This window comes from Capricornis sumatraensis, chromosome 9, assembly GCF_032405125.1.
Source record: "Capricornis sumatraensis isolate serow.1 chromosome 9, serow.2, whole genome shotgun sequence".
Taxonomy (NCBI): domain Eukaryota; kingdom Metazoa; phylum Chordata; class Mammalia; order Artiodactyla; family Bovidae; genus Capricornis; species Capricornis sumatraensis.
In genome coordinates this window covers 94,690,797-94,711,711 of record NC_091077.1, presented here as the reverse complement: position 1 = coordinate 94,711,711, position 20,915 = coordinate 94,690,797, and the positions used below count along the sequence as shown (strand labels likewise).

At 40.8% G+C, this 20,915-nt stretch overlaps 1 non-coding gene across 1 annotated transcript; it reads left to right on the top strand.

Moving 5' to 3' along the window:
• Nucleotides 1-1,297: 1,297 nt before the first annotated feature.
• On the top strand, nt 1,298-1,369 carry TRNAY-AUA (transfer RNA tyrosine (anticodon AUA)). Its single transcript has one exon. It is a non-coding gene; the product is annotated as a tRNA-Tyr (tRNA).
• The last annotated feature ends 19,546 nt before the right edge of the window (nt 1,370-20,915 follow it).

Here is a 20,915-nt window from a genome sequence, read left to right as displayed (position 1 = left end):
GAGGCTGATGGTATTTCTCCTGGAAATCTTGGCTCCAACTTGTGATTCATCCAGCCTGGCATTTCATATGATGTACTCTACATATAAGTTAAATAAGCAGGGTGACAATATATAGTCTGTTGTACTCCATCCCCAGTTTGGAATCAGTTCATTATTCCATACGTCCAGTTCTAACTGCTGCTTCTTGACCTGCACACAGGTTTTGCAGGAGGCAGGTAAGGTGGTCTGGTATTCCCATCTCTTTAAGAATTTTCCAGTTTTCTGTGATCTACACAGTCAAAGGCTTTAGTGTAGTCAAGGAAGCAGACGCAGATATTTTTCTGTAATTATCTTGCTTTCTCTATGATCCAACGAATGTTGGTAATTTGATCTCTGGTTCCTCTGCCTTTTCTAAACCCAGCTTGTATATCTTGGAAGTTCTTGGTTCACATACTACTGTAGCCTAGTTTGAAGTTTTTTTGAGCATAACCTTGCTAGCATGTGAAATGAGTGCAATTATACAGTAGTTTGAATATTCTTTGGCATTGCTCTTCTTTGGAGTTGGAGTGAAAACTAACCTTAGAGGAAGTAAAATTCATAGAGAATCAAAGACACGGTTATTATAGGTTCCATTCCCCTGGATACTGTCACACAAGCTTCCAGCTATTCTAGAACACCTGTAGAGTCACCTGGGGTGTGAGGAAAAGCTGGGCTTAAGACTTGCCTGTTTCATGATTTGCCTCGCAATGGAAAGACTATGCCTTTCAGCCCAAGCCTCCTAGGCCAGCAACTCCCTGTCCTCCTAGTCCCAGGAGTGTGCTCAGTAGAGCCTTCCCAGTCCACAGATACTGTACTCTACTGTTGAGCTTCACCACGAGAACCATTCCCACAGGTGGTGGGACAGTACTTGAGATAATACATATAAACAAAACATTCAACAAATAGTGACCATTATCATTAGTCATGCTGAGCAGAGATGCTTCTCTGCTGTATACCATAAGTACCTAAACAAGAGGCATGGAAATTGTGCTTCATGAATTTTTAGAGAATATATGAATTCATGGACAAACTCTGTTTTTTACTGAACTTAGACTGCTTCCCCCTCACTTGTCCTTACATTTTTTCATTTAGCAAACTCCAACCTAGCTTTCAACATCCACTGCAAATCACACTCCTTTTATAAAACCTTTCTGATGAGCCCCAGTCAGAATCGATTATCCTTTGCTCTAGATTCCCAAAGTTCTTTGTTGAGAGCTGATAGAGAACTCATCACAAAGATCATGGCTTGATTTATAGTTATTTACTTACTTATGTGACTTCCCTGGTGGCTCAGATGGTAAATCGTCTGCCTATAATGCAGGAGACCCGGGTTCAATCCCTGGGTAGGGAAGATCTCCTGGAGAAGGAAATGGCAACCCACTCCAGTATTCTTGCCTGGGAAATCTCATGGACGGAGGAGCCTGGTGGGCTATAGTCCAAGAGGTCACAAAGAGTCAGACACGACTGAGCAACTTCAGTTCACTTCACTTCACTTCACTTCACTTACTTATGTGAGCATCTCTCTTATTAAACATATTTTCATTGCAGACAAGGGCCTATATTACTTTCCTTTGTAAGATACATAGGACTCATGATGGTTAATTTATGTGTCAACTTGTCTGGGCTATGGTACACACATATTTGGTCAAACACTAGTCTAGATGTTTCTGTGAAAGTATTTTTTTTTAATGAGCAAATTTTGAGAAAAGGAAATTACTTTCCATAATTTAGATGGATCTCATCTAATCAGTTAAAAATGTTGATAGGAAAAAAAAAGACTGACTTCCCCCAGTGAAGAGGAAAGGCAGTCTCTGGACTGCTTCCAGACTTGAGCTACAATATCAGCTCTTCTCTGGGTCTCCAGCCTGTCAGCTTACCCTGAATACTTTGATCCTGCCATTCTCCATAGTCCAATTTCTTAAAATAAATCTAAATAGATGATGTTCAGATAGACAGACAGATGGAAAAACAGATAGATCAATCCTATTAGTGTGTGTGTGAGAGAGAGAGAGGTCTTGAACAGCAGTGTGAACTGTGTGAACACAGTGTGAGCTGTGCAGGTCCATTCATACTTGGAGTTTTTTTCAATAAATCCAGACTACACTACTACACTATCTGCAGTCAGTTGAGTGTGGAACCCTGGATACAAAGAGCCAAGTGCAAAGTTATACATGGATTTTCAACTGTGCAGGGGTCCGTGCTCCTAACGTTCCTCCTATCATGTTCAAGAGTCAACTGTAGAGACAGATGGACAGATAGATAGATTGACAGGGATACACACACACATATATGTATCTACCTATATCTATATCTAAATGCTATATCATACATAGGGTACCCTACTAATTCTGTTTCTCTGAGAACCCTGGTGAATACAATATGTCTCCAGTGTTTGTCTTCTCATGGTATGTACTCAGTAATTGCTTCATGAAGAAGTGAGCTGGAAGTGAACAGAAGAAGACGAAAACTGCTGAAGAATGTGAGGCAACGTAGCCTGGGGACAAGGACAGTGGGGAAAGTCCAGGTGGATAGAACTCCATCTTGCTGGTGAGGCCTCACGAATCCCACCTGTTCTCCAGTTTTCCTAGACAAGGCCCAGGGCAGACACTGCCTGCTCAATAATAAAAGCATCATGAGGCCAGAGATTCTTTTGGCTGAATCTCTAAGACCAGGGTTCAGATAGGGTAACGGAGAAGAAACTCCCCAGCAGTGAGTCAGTGCCCAGTAAATGCTGCTGCCTAAAACAATGACACGACTCTTATCTCGGTGTGCACTTCAGTTCAGCGGTGGAGCCCAGCCATGACCCTCTGTCCTTCCCGAACACTGCTTCCCCTTTCAGCTCATCAACCTGATGATGCCTATATCTTCCCTCATACTTCCCCTGACTTTATTGCCAGAGCCCCTTATCTCTCAGCACCTTGCACCAGCTAGGGTGGCCCATCAGCTGCTTTGGGTTTCCCAGCACTGCCCAGCCAGGGCTGCATTTAAAAGCCATCTAACTCTCTAGTTTCTGCAAATACAGGAACTGTGTAAGCAGGTTTTTTAAAGGGAAAACTATAAAATGTGGACAGTAAATTATATCGCTGTTTTCCCCGCCCATTGAAAAATGGCAGGCTGCTAAGTGGTTTGGAGCTCAGTCAGTGTTTCAGATTAAAGGGAGTCGAATCTAAACCTCACATTACTTCTAGAGCATGAAAAAGAACGAACCTTAAATAGTCCCCATAACTGACAGGCGAAAAGGGGTGTCTCTGTCAGTCATTATTGCTATTTTTGTATTTGTAAATGGATGGAAGGTCTCTGGAGCTTTTTTAAGCTTAAGTATGCCCATTTTAAAGCAAGCCAATTTAAGAAAGCCCAGCCTAGCAAAACAGATGAATGAGAAAGTATTTCTTCATTTTTATAAAAGAATTTTTCACTCCAAAAGCAATTAAGACAATCTCTATGATTATTAATGCCTTAAAAGTCTACCACAAATGTGCTTCTAATGATCTGTCTGAAAAGTTGTTTCCCTACTGAAGGGTCCAGGTAATTACTTAGAGACTAAAATGAGCCATATCCATGTTGCATTATTTAAAACTTGTGTTTACTGGAAGCCTAAACTGGGCAAAGGATTTCCTACACACACAAATAGTCTCTCTTGTCAGATAGATTTGCAAAAGGAAAATTAAAAGAAAATAAAGAATGCAACCTTAAGAATGAGATTATTTGAGATTCAAAATAATATCCCTATGGACTCATTTTTACAAGGCATTAACTTTAAACAAAAGATTGAGTACCTAATATTACAGAAACCATGAATACATTATTTGCTCATTCCACATATATAAATTGGACATGGTCAAGCAGAAGATGGCAAGAATGAACACTGACATTTTAGGAATCAGGGAAATAAAATGAATGGAAATAGGCAAATTTAATTCAAATGACCACTAATATCTACTACTGTGGACAAGAATCCCTTAGAAGAAATAGAGTAGCCCTCCTAGTCAGCAAAAGAGTCCAAAATACAGTACTTGGATGCAATCTCAAAAATAACAGCATGATCTAGGTCTGTTTTCAAAGCAAACCATTCAACATCACAGTAATCCAAGTTTATGCACCAACCACTAATGCCAAAGAAGCTGAAATCAAACAGTTCCATGCAGACCTACAAGACCTTCTAGAACTAACACCAAAAAGAGATATTCTTTTCATCATAGGGGATTGAAATACAAAAGTAGGAAGTCAAGAGATACCTGGAGTAATGTTTGGCCATGGAGTACAAAATGAAGTAGGGCAAAGGCTAACAGAGTTTTGCAAACAGAACACACTGGTCATAGAAAACACCCTCTTCCAGCCACACAAGAGAAGACTCTACACATGGACATCACCAGATGGTCAATACAGAAATGAGATAGATTATATTCTTTGCAGCCAAAGATAGAGAAGCTCTTCTCCATCTTCAGCAAAAACAAGACCTGGAGCTGACTGTGGCTCAGATCATTAGTTCCTTATCGCAAACTTTAGGCTTAAGTTGAAGAAAGTAGGGAAAAGCACTAGACCATTCGGCTATGACCTAAATCAAACTCCCTATGATTATACAGTGGGAGTGACAAATAGATTCAAGGGATTAGATCTGGTAGACAGAGTGCCTAAATAACTATGGACAGAGGGAGGTTCATGACATTGTACAGGAGGCAGTGACCAAAATCATCCCTAAGAAAAAGAAACGCAAGAAGGCAACATGGTTGTTTGAGAAGGTCTTCTTTTCTGAGAAAAGAAGAGACATGAAAGGCATGCGAGAAAGGGAAAGATATACCCAACTGAATGCAGGGTTCCAGGCAATAGTAAGGAGGGATAAGAAAGTGAATAATGCAAAGAAATAGAGGAATACAATAGAATGGGAAAGACTAGAGATCTCTTCAAGAAAATTAGAGATACCAAGGGAACATGTCATCCAAAGATGGGCACAATAAAGTATACACAAATAGCAAGGATTTAACAGAAGCAGAAGAGATTAAGGAGAAATGACAAGAATACACAGAAGAACTATTTTTAAAAAAGGTCTTAATGAGTCAGATAACCACAATGGTGTGCTCACTCATCTAGAGCCAGACATCCTGGAGTGTGAAGTTAAGTGGGCCTTAGGAAGCATTACTATAAACAAAAGTAGTGGAGATGATGGAATTCCAGCTGAGCTATTTGACATCCTAAAAGATGATGCTATTAAACTGCTGTACTCTATAGGCCAGAAAATTTGGAAAACTCAGCAGTGGCCACAGGACTGGAAGAGATCAGTTTTCATTCCAATCCCAAAGAAGGACAATGCCAAAGAATGTTCAAACTACCATACAATTGCACTCGTTTCACATGCTAGAAAGGTAATGCTCAAAATTCTCCAAGCTAGACTTCAACAGCATGTGAACTGAGAAATCACAGATATAGAAACTGGATTGAGAAAAGGCAGAGGAACCAGAGATCAAATTGCCAACATCTGTCCGATCATAGAAAAAGGAAGGAAATTCCAGAAAAACATCAACTTTTGCTTTATTGACTATACTAAATCCTGTGATTGCGTGGATCACAAGAAACTGGGAAATAAAGAGATGGGAATACCAGACCACCTGACCTGTCTCCTGAAAAACCTATATGCAGGTCAAGAAGCAACAGTTAGAAGCAGACATGGAACAATGGACTGCTTCAAAATTGGGAAAGGAGTACATCAAAAGTGCATACTATGATCCTGCTTATTTCACTTTTGTGTAGCGCACATCATGTGAAACGTTGATCTGGGTAGATCACAAGCTAGAATCAAGATTTCTGGGAGAAATATCAATAACCTCAGATATGCAGATGACACCACTCTAACAGTAGAAAACAAAGAGGAAATAAAAGCCTCTTGATAAGGGTGAACGAGAAAAGTGAAAAAGCTGTCTTAAAACTCAACTCTAAAAATACAAAGGTCATGGCATATGGTTCCATCATTTCAAGGTAAACAGACGGGGTAGTTGGGGAAACAATGGAAAGAGTGGGCTCCAAAATCACTGCAGATGGTGACTATAGCCATGAAATCAAAAGACACTTGCTCCTTGGAAGAAAAGCTATGAAAAACCTAGACAGCATATTAAAAAGCAGAGACATTACTTTGCTGACAAATGTCTGTCTAGTCAAAACTATGGTTTTTCCAGTTGTCATGTATGGATGTGACAGTTGGACTATAAAGAAAGCTGAGTGCTGAAGAATTGATGCTTTTGAACTGTGGTGTTGGAGAAGACTCTTGAGAGTCCCTTGGACAGCAAAGAGATCCAACCAGTCCATCCTAAAGGAAATCAGTCCTGAATATTCATTGGAAGGACTGATGCTAAAGCTGAAGCTCCGACACTTGGGCCACATGATGCAAAGAACTGACTCATTGGAAAAGACCTTGATGCTGGGAAAGAATGAAGGCAGGAGAAGGAGATGACAGAGGAAGAGATGGTTGGATGGCATCACCGACTCGATGGACCTGAGTTTGAGTAAGCTCCAGGAGTTGATGACGACAGGGAAGTTGGGTCACATAGAGTCAGACACGACTGAGTGACTGAACTGAACTGAAACAGATGGGGAAAAAGTAGAATCATTGACAGGTCTTATTTTCTTGAGCTCTAAAATCACTGCAGATGGTGACTGGAGCCATGAAATTAAAAGATGCTTGCTTCTTGGAAGAAAAGCCATGACAAACCTAGACAGCATATTAAAAAGCAGAGACATCACTTTGCCAACAAAGGTCTGTACAGTCAAAGCTATGGTTTTTTCAGTAGTCATGTAAGGGTGTGAGAGTTGGACCATAAAGAAGGCTGAGTTTGAAAGAATTGGTACTTTCAAACTGTGATGCTGGATAAGACTCCTGAGAGTCCCTTGGACTGAAATGATATCCAACCAGTCAATCCTAAAGGTAATCAACCCTGAATATTCATTGGAAGGACTGATGCCGAAGCTGAAGCTCTAATACTCTGGCCACCTGATGCAAAGAGCCACCTCACTGGAAAATACCCTGATGCTGGGAAACATTAAGTGCAGGAGGAAAAGGGGGTGACAGAGGGCGAGATGTTTGGATGGCATCACTGATTCAATGGACATGAGTTTTAGCAAACTCCAGTAGATAGTAAAGAACAAGGAAGCCCGGTGTGCTGCAGTCCCAGGGGCTTGCAAAGACTCAGACATGACTTAGCAGTTGAACAATAACAGATATATCTTGATTACTTAATACTTCTAAAGTAATGTGCTATCCCCTGAAGTGGAAACAAAATAAAGGTTATATTTTCCCTCCAAGGAAGTTGAAGAAGTCATTCTTCTTCATAAGTCATATGAACCACTTGTGAAATAAGGTCAGAAATTATAGTGTGCTACGTGGAAAAAAAAAAAAGAACAGATAGTAAGCAAAACAAGAAAAGGGAAACCAATACCAGCTGAAGTGGCGAGAGAAATAAAAACTGGAACTGGCTGCTGAACCAAGAATTTGTACCCAAGCTACTGTAAAAAATGTCCAGAATGGGACTCAAAAATAGAAGGGAAAAGGTAAAAAGTGAAGTATAAAAAGAGAAACAGATGTCAGGAGACAAACTACGATCACATAGTAAGCTATGGGGAGGAACAGAACACTATAGTCAGAGGGGAAAACAGAGTCCCAAATCCTAAGAGTAGGTCCAGAACAGCCAAACACCACCAGGCTGGCTCTCCGGCCCTGCTGCGGAGGTTCCTTCTCTCTGCAGGATTCACACTCAGAGCGTGCACAAACTCCACACTGTCCCAGTGACATTCAAACCTCTTTTCATGATGGACCTAGCCTGGAACTCACAGAACCGTGTTCCTCCTTCTCTCTTCCTGATTCTGCCGGTACTAGCAGTTTTCTGCCGCAAATGCTTAATAAAGTCTTAACAGGAATGGAAGTGTTCCAGCCTGTTCTCATCATTACACTCATGACGCTTCCTGTCTCTATAACAGATATTCTTAACGCCACCCCTGACTTCACTGAATTCCCCTCCGACTGTTGGAAACTTTGTGCATGACCATCCCAGGGACAATATCTGCTCTTTCGTTACATTGTAGTAAGATCACAGACATGGAAAAAGAGCTGCAGGTTAATTGCCCTAGAATTAACCCTTTAAATCCCACAGCAGGGGCAGATGTAAGAACCATCTGGCACAAAGAGAACTTCCTCTCTGGCACCAGGCCAAGGGGCTGAAACAGTCTAAAAGCTTCAGGCTAAGGGTATGTGTGTGTGTCTCTAAATATATATTTGTTGTTGCTGTTTAGTCACTAGGTCATATCCAACTCTTTTGCGACCACATGAACTGTAGCCCACCAGGCTCCTCTGGTCATGGGATTCTCCAGGCAAGAATACTGAGGTGGGTTGCCACTTCCTTCTACAGGGGATCTTCCTGACCCAGGGATTAAACCCGTGTCTCCTGCTTTGGCAGGAGGATTCTTTACCACTGAGATATCAGGGCAGCATGTATGTATGTGTATCACCTTGCTGTACACCTGAAACTACACAACATTGTAAATCAACTATAGTTAAACAAAACAAATACAAAGATCTAGGGCTGGAAGGTAGAGGGCTACGCACTCTGCATAACAAATATTGCTAGTTATATTTCTAGAACATGGTATTTTTTAGTTCCACGGTGCTTTATACTTTAAAATCTTCTTTCTCTTACTTATTTCATGTCTTAAATGCTTTCAAATAAAAGATCCTTCAAAAATAGGAAATATCAGTTTGCTTTATTTAAGAATAATACACATACAAGGTAGAGCCCAGCTCTTATGCACACGGCTCAGTGAATATAACCACCACTCAGGGTCAGGATATATAGCATTTCGAGCCCAAAAGACTCTCCTGTGCTCCTCCTCTCAATAATTTTTTTTCTTCATTCCACTGACTTTTTAAATAAAAATTAAAGTTAGAAACAATAACACTCAGCTATGCTCAATCCACTGACATTTGGGAAAGCTGATTCACTGATGTGCTTTCAAAGTTCCAAGAACAGTGATGGAAAAGAGCACAAAAATATTATTGTGTTCCTGGTTTACACCAGGAAAAATTGTCCTATCCCTCACATCAAACCCCAGCTTTTTGAATGCACTCATTAGGGATTTAAAAATATATTTTTAGAAAAATATCATATCTAAGAAATATTGGCAATAGGAATAACAAGTACCAGGAGACAATTATTAGCCTTTAAAAAATTTAAGTCAGAAACATACCCCAATATATACCAACATGTATGGTCAGTGCAAAGAGGACAAAGGAGGTTGAGCAAAGGGGTCATCTGGTTTGGCTATATATATATACAGAGAAAGAGAGAGAGAAGGCAATGGCACCCCACTCCAGTACTCTTGCCTGGAAAATCCTATGGACGGAGGAACCTGGTGGGCTGCAGTCCATGGGGTTGCTAAGAGTCGGACACGACTGAGCGACTTCACTTTCACTTTCCACTTTCATGCGTTGGAGAAGGAAATGGCAACCCACTCCAGTATTCTTGCCTGGAGAATCCCAGGGATGGGGGAGCCTGGTGGGCTGCCATCTATGGGGTAGCACAGAGTCGGACACGACTGAAGTGACTTAGCATAGCGCATATATATATATATATACACATATATATATATATATATATACACACACACACACACATATTTTTTTTAATTTTGACCAGCATGAGGGATCTTAGATCCCTGACCAGGGATCAAACCTGTGCCCCCTGCAGTGGAAGCTCACAGAGTCATCCACTGGACCTCCAGGGAAGTCCCCTGGCTATATTTTTGTGGAAACTTTTGTTAATTTTTAGGCTTCAACTTTACCTTACTTAGCATGGAAATAAAATACCAGCATAGATGTCACTGAGGGCAAGAATCAGAAGCAAAAAAACAATTCCCAGAAAAGGGAATTTCACACCTTTCTAAGAAAGTTAGACTGGGTTATTTCAGGAAACTATAGACTTATGACTATTTAAATAGTTAAGCAGTTGGCTTTTTTCCCCTAGGCCACATAACACAAACCACAGTCAAGAATTATCACTGGTAAAAATCAGGCAAAATGAAGAGAAGTTTCACAAACGCAATAAGCTATAGGCAGACAGCACAGAGAGACTTCATCATAATATCTACCCACAAGGTCAATGTTTGAAGCACATTCTGCAATTACTAAAGGTTCAGTTCAGTTCAGTTCAGTCACTCAGTCATGTCTGACTCTTTGTGACTCAATGGACTGCAGCACACCAGGCCTCCCTGTCCATCACCAACTCCCAGAGCTTACCCAAACTCATGTCCATTGAGATGGTGATGCCATCCAACCATCTCATCCTCTGTCATCCCCTTCTCCTCCCACCTTCAATCTTTCCCAGCATCAGGGTCTTCTCCAGTGAGTCGGTTCTTCGCATCAAGTGGCCAAAGTATTGGACTTTCAGCTTCAGCATCAGTCCTTCCAATGAATATTCAGGACTGATTTCCTTTAGGATGGACTGGTTGGATCTCCTTGCAGTCCAAGGGACTCTCAAGAGTCTTCTCCAACACCACAGTTCAAAAGCATCAATTCTTCTGCACTTAGCTTTCTTTATAGTCCAACTCTCACATCCATATGTGACTGCTGGAAAAACCACAGCTTTGACTAGAGGGACATTTGTTGGCAAAGTAATATGCTGTCTAGGTTGGTCATAGCTTTTCTTCCAAGGAGCAGTTTTTCAATTTAACCATTATCAACTTACTGAAAGTACAAGACTGAAATCTTTTTAAGAGCTGCAATTACATTCCTCGGCCCACCACTCAACAGGTGTCTGCAGTACTCTAACGCCAAATTTATTTGCTACATAATAGAACCAAAATTAGCTTTGAATAGGAAAAAAACTTAGATACAAGCTTGAAATCTTCCCTGAGTTTTTGAGGGTCTGTAACTTTCTGCACTCTCTGACATAATCTCTATTCAACATTCACTATTGTTCATGGCAACAAAACACCAAGCCTGGCTTCCAATTACTACCTGGTCGATAGTATCAAGAAACACTGGGGTCAAAGCAGAAAAAACTATTGTTCCTTGGCTGCCATTTTCTTTTTTTATTCTCATGGCCTATAAGAGACACAAATCTAGGTATCCACCCTGAAGAAGTTACCAAGTAAAATTACTCCCTTCTCTCCATCAGAGAACAAACCACAATGACCACTAAACTAGCTTTCCTACCGGTAAACTTATGGATGGATCATGCACTGCTTGGGAGACCTCATCAACAGTCTCACATAATCAGTTCAAACTAAGGGTAGATTAGAAGCCTCCAGCAAAACATGCACATGTTGTGTTCTGAAAGCCTCTGAAAGCATAGTAGAGTAAGAGGCAGAATGATGGACCTCCAATCCCAACGTTAGTGCTAACACTTGCACGCGTTCAACAACACACCTCACCTTCTCTTGTGTCAGTTTGTCCTGTGTAACTTGGGAATGACGTGTAGCTACCTCTCAGGGTTAAATTAAATAAAAGGATTAAATAAAACAAGGCATATGAGCACCTGCTAAAGCCCACAACTAAGTAAGACCACACAACAGGGCTGTCTATTGCAGTATATTTGGGGTCCACACCTTTGCGGGAGTCAAAGAAGCAGGTGTGAACAGAGAGAAGGTTGAACTTCAGTGCCTTCACAACAAAGGATTCAGCTGTCACTCTGGGAATCTCTAGAGCTGGATGGCTCTTCCTCAAAGCAAAGAAACTGAGTCGTTTTTCTCCTGCCTGATCAGTCACTATGTAGGCGGCCCCTGGGAAGGTAGCAAGATTTATGTGAGATAAACCTTTGCCTGAGGACAACGTCCAGAGAGGACCCTTTCCCAGTTACTAGTGACTTGGTTCTGAAGGGGAAGACTGGGTAACACACCATACTATTCACTATGTAGTGTAAACCCTATACTATACATACACACCTTTACATACACACCTTTACATACACACCTTTTTTTTTTTTTTAATGTTAAGGTCAAGTAACAATTCTTCTTTCGCTAGGTATTTCTAAGAAAAATAAGCACCCCTCCCTTCAAAATGCTTAAAACTATTATTTTACTACAAAGAAAGTACACAAATAATTTAAATCAAGGACAAGGCCAAGAATTGAGATGCTCTCACTCCAGCGAAACCATAATATAACCTCTAACATAGATAAACTTCGGTTCAAAATATTTAACTGCACAAACATCGACTGGAAGAGAACTGATATGATAACATTTTATGCAGAAAATAGCCAGGGGAGTTAGTTGTTTTCAAGCTTAATATGTGTCAAGAGTACAAAGGCAACTACCAAGAAAGCAAATGCATTTAGTCTCTATTAATAGAAATGTAGTTGCTAGCAGATGTTATGGTTCTGCCATACATTCCATAATGGAGAGACAACCACATCTGGAGAGATACTCAGTTCTCAACCTCACATTTTAAAAGACACAATTCAAAACCAGACTGAGCCCTAAGAATAGCAATCAGAGGTCTGAAAATAATGCCCTATGGAGAAAAGCTGAAGGGTGTGGGAGTGGTTACTCCAGAGACAAGAGGCCTCCATGAGGAGGAAGGAAGTCAACTGAATATATTGGGTCTGAGTTTTTCCAGAAAGGACTAGGATTTGTGGGTAGAAATTACAGGGACTATTTCAACACAATATAATGAAAAATTTTCAAACAATTAGAGCTGTTCGACAACAGAGCCAGAATGGCCCTGCCCTGAAAGTGCCTCAACCAAGGCTCCTCTCAGGGATGCTGGGGTCCTCCTCCCCAGACATACCCTTTAAAATCTCATTTTCCTAAGGTCAAGAATTAACAAAGACCATACAAGGCTGGAGAAGTAAATTTCAAAAAGAGAGGCTAACTTTCCTTCACTCCTCCTTGAACATCTATCTAACCAGCTATTTACCTATCTACCTACCTACCTATAACTTCCAAGCTCAGGCATAGGGCAGGAACCCTGCCTCTGTATTCCCCTTACCAAGAGCACAGAAGAACCGCTAAATAACATCTGAAAGATGAAATGGCCAACAGCTCATGAGTAAACCGATACAACTCAGATGTTTTTTATCTCTTATATAGATATGTCTATCCATACTCTTTCGTAAGAACTCCCCAATAAAGTGAGTCATCGTGTGAACTCAATTAAACTGTCACCTCCTTAGAGCCCAGTTCCCCTTCTGGTAATAAATACAGGAGTCGGGGCTAAATAATCGCTTGATCTCTCTCAGCCCAAGCAGTCTCACAGCCCAAAGGAAGGAGGCATTGTTTTTATCAAGAACAACTTAAAAGGTATTAGTTATCTAAAAGCAAATTTGTGTGTGTGTTTATGTGGCTATACAGAGTAGTTGTACAAGATTTGTTTGTTGTTAAAATTTATGACTTAGTAAAACACCCAGAAGAAAGCAAAAGATAAAGAACTCCCAAGAAGAAAAATCTCTAGAATAATCTGAGTGTTTGGCTTGGTTTTTTTTTACTCATTTTTACCTTTTCCTGTGAGTTCACAGAAAAGTTTCAAAAATCAATTGCTCTGTGTTAGGTATACATGACTAGGGGAAGTCAGCTGACTTTAGGAACTCTGTGCTAAAAAAAAAAAATCCACCTAAAAATGATGACTTTTCTTAAAAAAGGAGACATTAGGAAACTCTGGGGGTGGTGGAAAGACTGTAGACTACAAACATTATTAGGACAGGAACAAAACTGACTGGAACGTTTTTAAGGACAGGTATGTTATGTTACACACATGTTTCAGGGGATTTGTATAATATTTTAAAAGTTTATCATCCATTTGAATCAAAGTTCAACAAAAGAATTAAAATATACATTATTATATGACGTTGTTAAAAGTGTTTAAAATATAATCAAGATGTTATTAAATAACTTTTCATCTGAATCCAGAAAAGGCAGTTCCCTGGAGATCCAGTGCTTAGGACTCTGTGCTTTCACTGCCTAAGGCCCAGGTTTGATCCCTAGTTGGGGAACTAAGATTCCACAAGCGGCTCGGTGAGGCCAAAAAAAGGGGGGGGTGGAGGTGGGGGATGGATTCTTTTTCCACCTCAGAGCAGCACTCCAGTTAGAGTGCTGACTATAAGGAGTACCTTGGATGGTAACAAAAGGCACATTCCTAAACATGTAGTCAGATCTAACACAGATCTGAAATATTTATATTTGTTATTACTGTGGGTTCTGGTACTCTGGTCACTGCTAAAATACAGTATGCTCTCTGAAAGAACAACACAATTTAGTAACACTTATTTTGGGATAATCAACAGATTAGTCATCTAAAACGCTAGCCCCAAGCAGCAGTAAATCAGCTGTCAAAAGTAAGTGTAATCCTCATCTATATTAATAGAAAGAAAGAAAAAGAAAGGGAAGTCGCTCAGTCATGTCTGACCCTTTGCAATCCCATGGACTGTAGTCTACCAGGCTTCTCTGTCCATGGGATAATTTTATAATGAAGAAAGTGAAATCTAGGGAAAGAAAATACCAATACAATGTGGGAGAGGGATTGGAGTAATGAAGGTCAAAGAAGAAAAGGTCAAAAGGTGGAGGTGCCCTGATGGAAGGCCCTAGTGAAGCAGCAGTAAGGTGGGAGAGAGATGGGAATTCTGGAGGTAGCACTGAGATTCTGGTCTGTGGTGCAGAGGAAAAAGATACATAACTGGAAGGATGGGTCATGCACCCAAATTTAAATGAGGAATTAGCTGGTGCTTGTGAAGTGCTTTGCCCTTGACAAAGTACTTTCATCCTGATGATAGTATTTAACCCATCTACCACCTGGACAGAAACTAAGGCTGAGACTAAATGACTTGCCCTGATTCACACCAGGTCTTTTAACTCCAATATTACACACTCATCACACACCAGAGAGCAGCTTCAAGAACAGCTTATTTTACAGATATTAGAAGGAAAATAGACTAGTTAAAAATAAATAGTACTGACTATCTCATAAAGTGCTTTCACATACAGTCTATTATTTACTTTTTAGGAACTGTTATTTCCATTTTATAGATTTAGGAAATTATGACATAGCATAACTTAAAGTTCTGTAGGAAATCACTGATGTGGAACTAAAAGCAAAGTCTACCAAGTCTGGCTTGGCCTATGCTACCATGCTGAGTCCCTTTTCCTGGTGTGTGGTCTTTGCAAAGCTGATCTCAAGACAAGGCCATGATGAGTGAGACTTATAGAAAAGAAGACCAGAGGAGAAGGAAAAAAAAATCACAGGACATGCAGAGATCAAATAGGATTCCATAGTCAGAAATACATGAAAAAAACCTACAAGTTAATATATTAACAGCAACAACCATAATAAGTGCTTTGGAAAGAAAAAAAACAAGGTCTCTGCTAAAGTCTCCACATAGTCCTCCCATAACTGTAGCCCACACCACCAAGAAAATCACTATCAAAGATCAACATTCATTAAGAATAAACCACAACAACTGAATAGGTAAGAAGCATGATTATTCCTATTTAAGTTGCCAAAATAATTATGTCTAGCTTTTCTAAAGATGGGTTGGGGGGAGCATCATGATATCACAGATGGGAGAAATGATTTTACTTCTAAGCTCATCATATATGGGGTAGACAATCAGTAGGTATCTTACTTTCATATAGAGAAGGAAATGGCAACCCACTCCAGTGTTCTTGCCTGGAGAATCCCAAGGACAGAGGAGCCTGGTGGGCTGCTGTCTATGGCATCGCACAGAGTCAGACATGACTGAAGTGACTTAGCAGCAGCAGCAGCAGCAGTTACTTTCATAGGGCAGTGGGTAAATAATCCCAGAAAAACTGAATAATATTTGAATGAGATTTCATTTACTGTAGCTGACATATTTCCTTTCTTGAGCTCTGTTCTGTGCTATTTTATCTTCAGTAAGAGATGAAAATGTATTCATGAAAAAGTTGTGATACTAATATTTTGCTGATACTCTTCAAGATGAGACTGCTTATGTCATGCTGCAGTTGGTTTGCTGATTTTTAAAAACTGCAAAATAAAGACCTGAGAAATAATTTGTTCAGCAATTCCCAACCTTAATTTAGTAATGCAGTCTTTCTACCCATCTCACAACAGGATATCTGCAGTTATTCCAAAACCTATTATGGAATTTTTCCAAAAGTCTCAAGCCAAAAAAAAAAAAAACTTGAAAAACTTTTAGGAGATAAGATGGCAAAAGGGTATCACAAAATTGCATTATAGGTAATGAATACAAGTCTAAAAAGAGATCATAGAATTAGACCAGTGGCTTTCAACCTTGGCTGAACAGTAATTTTTTTTATAATTGTAATGTCCAGGGTACACCTCACATGAATTACATCAAAATCTTTGGGAGTAGAACACAGGTGTGAGTATTTTTTCAGGTTCCCCAGGAGATTTCAATATATAGCCAAGGTTGGAAACAACTGGAATAGAAGCGTTAAAGGACTAAATCCTTAAAATAATGCTATCTTCTGTAAGGTTTAAGGGGAGTAGGGTGGAGTGGGAAGTATGTGCAATGAAGTGAGAGCTAGCTGAAACACTTCCTAACTCCATGACTAAGGCAAGTCTTCAATCCTGAGTCTCCCAACTTCCTCAAAGGGCTGCCATGAAGCAGAAACTGAAAGAGAGAACATATGAAAGCACCTAAAAGCATTAATGCCACATAAAAATGCCACATAAAAGCACTGAATAAATCTCCCTTCTCTCCCGTTCCATCCCTCCAAGTGTTTTAGGGAAACACTACTTCTAACCAAATGGATTAGAGAGTAATAGCTCTAAACACAGAGCACAGCTATTCCCCAGAAAAATTTTAGGCAAATACAACTACATCCTTTGGACAGCAAGGAGGTCCATCCAGTCCATCCTAAAGGAAATCAGTCCTGAATATTTATGGAAGAACGGATGCTGAAGCTGAAACTCCAATACTTTGGCCACCTGATGCGAAAAGCTGACACATTTGAAAAGACCCTGATGCTGGGAAAGATGAGATGGTTGGATGGCATCACCAACTCAATGGACATGAGTTTGAGTAGGCTTTGGGAATTGGTGATGGACAAGGAAGCCTGGCATGCTGCAATCCATGGGGTTGCAAAGAGTCAGACGCAACTGAGCGACTGAACTGAACTGACTGACAAGTACAGCTGACTGACAACTGACTGACAACTTTCACCAATAATGGAAAAGAAATATGCAGAGTCTTCAATTCACTAATGACTCTCCTGCCAAAAGCTCATCTAAAAATTGGTTGTTTGAAGAAAAAATAAGATGCCATATTTTGCCAGTTGGCTAAACCAAAAGACTGATAATCATCAATAATCACCAGTGTTGGCAAGAATGTGGGAAAAGAAGGTTGTAGAAATATAAATTAGTACAACCTCTTTTGGAGAGCAATTTGGCAGTATTTATCAAACATTTAAATGTACATACTTTTCCATCCAACTAATCCATTTCCAGGCACCTAGCCTAGAGACATATCCACGCATACCTACACAAGGAGATATTATTATGTTTTTGGTTTTATTTTTCTCTCAGAGAACTTATTACTTTCTCAAATTCTTTGTTTGCAGACTATCTTCATACTTAGAAGGTAAAGCTCTGTGGGAAGAGGCTCTTCAGTCTTGTTCGCCAGTGAGAAGGGCTGGGCTTGTCAACAGGGCCCAAGTTATGGTCATGCTTGTTGCCCACAATGTCATTCTGCTGGATACATACAATTCTTTGGTTTCTGATGCACTTTCTCCATCAATCCATTCATGTTTCTCTTTCTTTTATTTATTTTAGATAATGTATAAACACGCATACACCATCTAACACATTGATACTAACAACAGCTAATATCTATTTATGTGCTCTCCCCACACCATCCCCTGTGTGTCCTCCACCCTCACCACTTCATGGGTAAACACTATTCTGAGCTTTGTGTTTATTTATTCCTTTGCTTGTTTTTAAATGTTACAAAAGTAGCATTGTACTATAAATAGTTTGGGGGCATTTTCTTTTTTCACCAACATTTTGTGTTAGATTCGTCTGAGTGTCGTGTCTATCTGCACTTTCTTTGATGGCAAGTAAATATTGCATTGTGAGGATTAATCATAATGTATTTATCTATTCTCCTATAGTCGGCATTTTCGTGTTTCCATTTTGGGCTGCCGAGAACAGCGGTACTATGCACACTCTTCGTCATATTTTATAGCACCAAGTCGACTTTTGGCAGGAAATCTGACTGCCATCACACTAACCCCATCACCCACAAGAATCACTGATGGGCTCCCCTTTTAAGGTTTAATTTCTCTCCCCACTCCCTTCTGCAACCAGACCAGTTCAAGGGAGGGAACTCACGAAAGCGGAAAGCACTCCTTTTAAAAGACAGCTCTTGGCAGCAAACACTTATTGCTATAACTGGCCCCTTCTAGAACTATTCTGTTACCTCCAACCTCAGGCTGGCTGCTTACTTTGCCCACCTGCCAGAATTTTAAAGATATTTTTATTTGAAAGATAAATTCCTAAACAGTTTGATTTCAATACTTTATTCCTATTATTTTAAAAAGTCAACTGCAAAGAGACTTTTAGCTACTGATATTAACTCCAATACATAACCTTGTTTAGCGCTAATATTTGACACCGAGTGCTCCAAAAATGCACAGATGGAGTCCTTGATGGGTAAACACACACATACACACACAGTAGCCTGAGTGAAAAATCAAGTTTCAGTAGATACCTGTAGCCCATTTTATTTCCTCTCACTAAGATATGACATAAAAGATTTAAAGCAATGTAGGAAAAGAAGAAAGAATAACCTATGCATTGTCTTGTAAAGATTTTTTTTTAATTTAGAATATGGCCCAAGCTGTTTGTAATCCTGTATAAATGCCTGCTTTGGTCTCATCAGTATTTTACAATCTTTTCTGGTGATACCATTGTCCAAAGACCTCAAATTACAGCAATCATTTAATTCAGTTTTTTAAAGTTGCTGCCTCCACCCAGGAAAGAGAAAAACAGAACCACCAACTAAGGACCATCTGACTAAAACCAGCCATGTAGATAACCACAGCCTCCCCCGCCCCGCCCCCATCCTATACCCTTCTGTTCAGGTGTTAACTGTTTAGGGTTTGCGTTTTGCTAAAACCACGGCCTCAGATTCCTAAACACACAGTCCCCAGTCCTCGCCACACTCCACCATGGTCCACATTCTCTGGATCCAGGCGCATCCGTCCACCTTGGCTCCCACTCAACTCTCACATGCACTCAGCCTTGCCCTCCCATCCCTGCTCAGCCCCTTTGTTTCTGAAACCGCTTTCCTCAAGGCTGCGATGAGGCCCTTCGGCAGAGGACAGCCAGCCTGCAGGAACTGCAGTGCCACTCAACGGTGCCTTCTGGAGCCCTACAGAGCCAGAGCCAGACAGGAGCAGGGCTCAGCCTCAGTTGCTCAGTTCCATCTGATTATTTGAGACCCCAAGGAACTGTAGCCTGCCAGGCTCCTCGGTCCATGGGATTCTCCTGGCAAAAATACTGGACTGGGTTGCCATTTCCTATTCCAAGGGATCTTTCCAACCCAGGGATTGAACCAAATCTCCTGCATCTCCTGTATTGCAGGCAAATTCTTTACCGCTGAGCAACCAACTGCTCATGGCCCCACAAACAGCTCAGTAGAACCAAGATCCTACCCTTTTTTGCCCTGTGGCCAATGCCATTCTCTTCACAGAGACTATTGAGATCATCAGCGTGAACTTCCTCAACATCTCACACCTCTCCATCCCACGCTTTTATTTATTTTTATCTGTATCCGGCCATGCCAGCTCTCCTCTCATTCCAGAGGAAGTGATCTCCCTTTTCTGGTTTCTGGCTAATTCCTTCACCTGTGCCGGCAAAGTCCACCCCTCCCACATAGTGCATAATCACCCCTTTTCTTTCTCTCCCTAGTTTGGCTACTTCCCCGCACACCCGTGTTCATTCTTAAAACCCACAAACAAAACTCTACCACCCCTATTTTTCTCTTTCCCCTCACAAAAAGAACAGAGGACGATTCCAGCCCATATCCACTTCTCACCTCCTGTCTGCTCTTTCACAGACTGCAATCTGGACTCCACCCCCAACACTCTACTCAAGGGGCTCTGGCAAAACTGGAACACCACCCTCGCACTCCACCCCAAGCTGCTAAATCAAATTTTTTTTTTTTCTTGCCATGAAAACCTTAGCTGACTTATTTGTGTCAGTTGGCAGTATTAACCACTGCCTTCCTCCTGAAATTCTCTTCTCTCTTGACTTCTAATTATTGCCCCTTCATCTCTTTGACATTTTACCTTTTCTCATCCCCCCTATTTTCTGTCTCCTGTTCTGCTGCTGTCCTCTTAAAATGCTCCTCTCCCCATGACCCTAAACTTGGCCTTCTACTCATCACTCTGAGCATATTTTCCTTAGCAAGTTCCACCTCCTTAATATCCATTCCGAAGCCCCACCTCCTCATAGAGGAACAGACCCACATAGCCAACTGTCTTCAGGGCATCTCAAGTGTGAACCAAGGCTCACACCGAGCTCTTCATCCCCCTCGTTCCCAACCTACCCCCCACCAAAACCAGTAACCTGGCCCTCCTGACTTCTCTTTCAAAGAGACTGGAATCACCATTTGCCTAATTCTACCCAAGTGGGATCCCTGGGAAGTATGATGGCAGTTCCCCATCATCCATTCAATCAGTCCCTGAGGCTTATACAATCAACCTACCTAACACCATTGTCATCTCTCCTCCCCTCTCCATTCCCATTGCTTCTGCCTTAATTCAGCCTCTTTTCATCATTAAAATAAGAACTATGTTTACAGAGAATACTAGATACTGAGAACTTAACATACATAATATGCAAAATGGAAAATAAGGTACAGATGTACTGTTACTGATATTTTTACAGATGAAAAAAAACTGAGACCCAGAGAAGAGAACCAGCC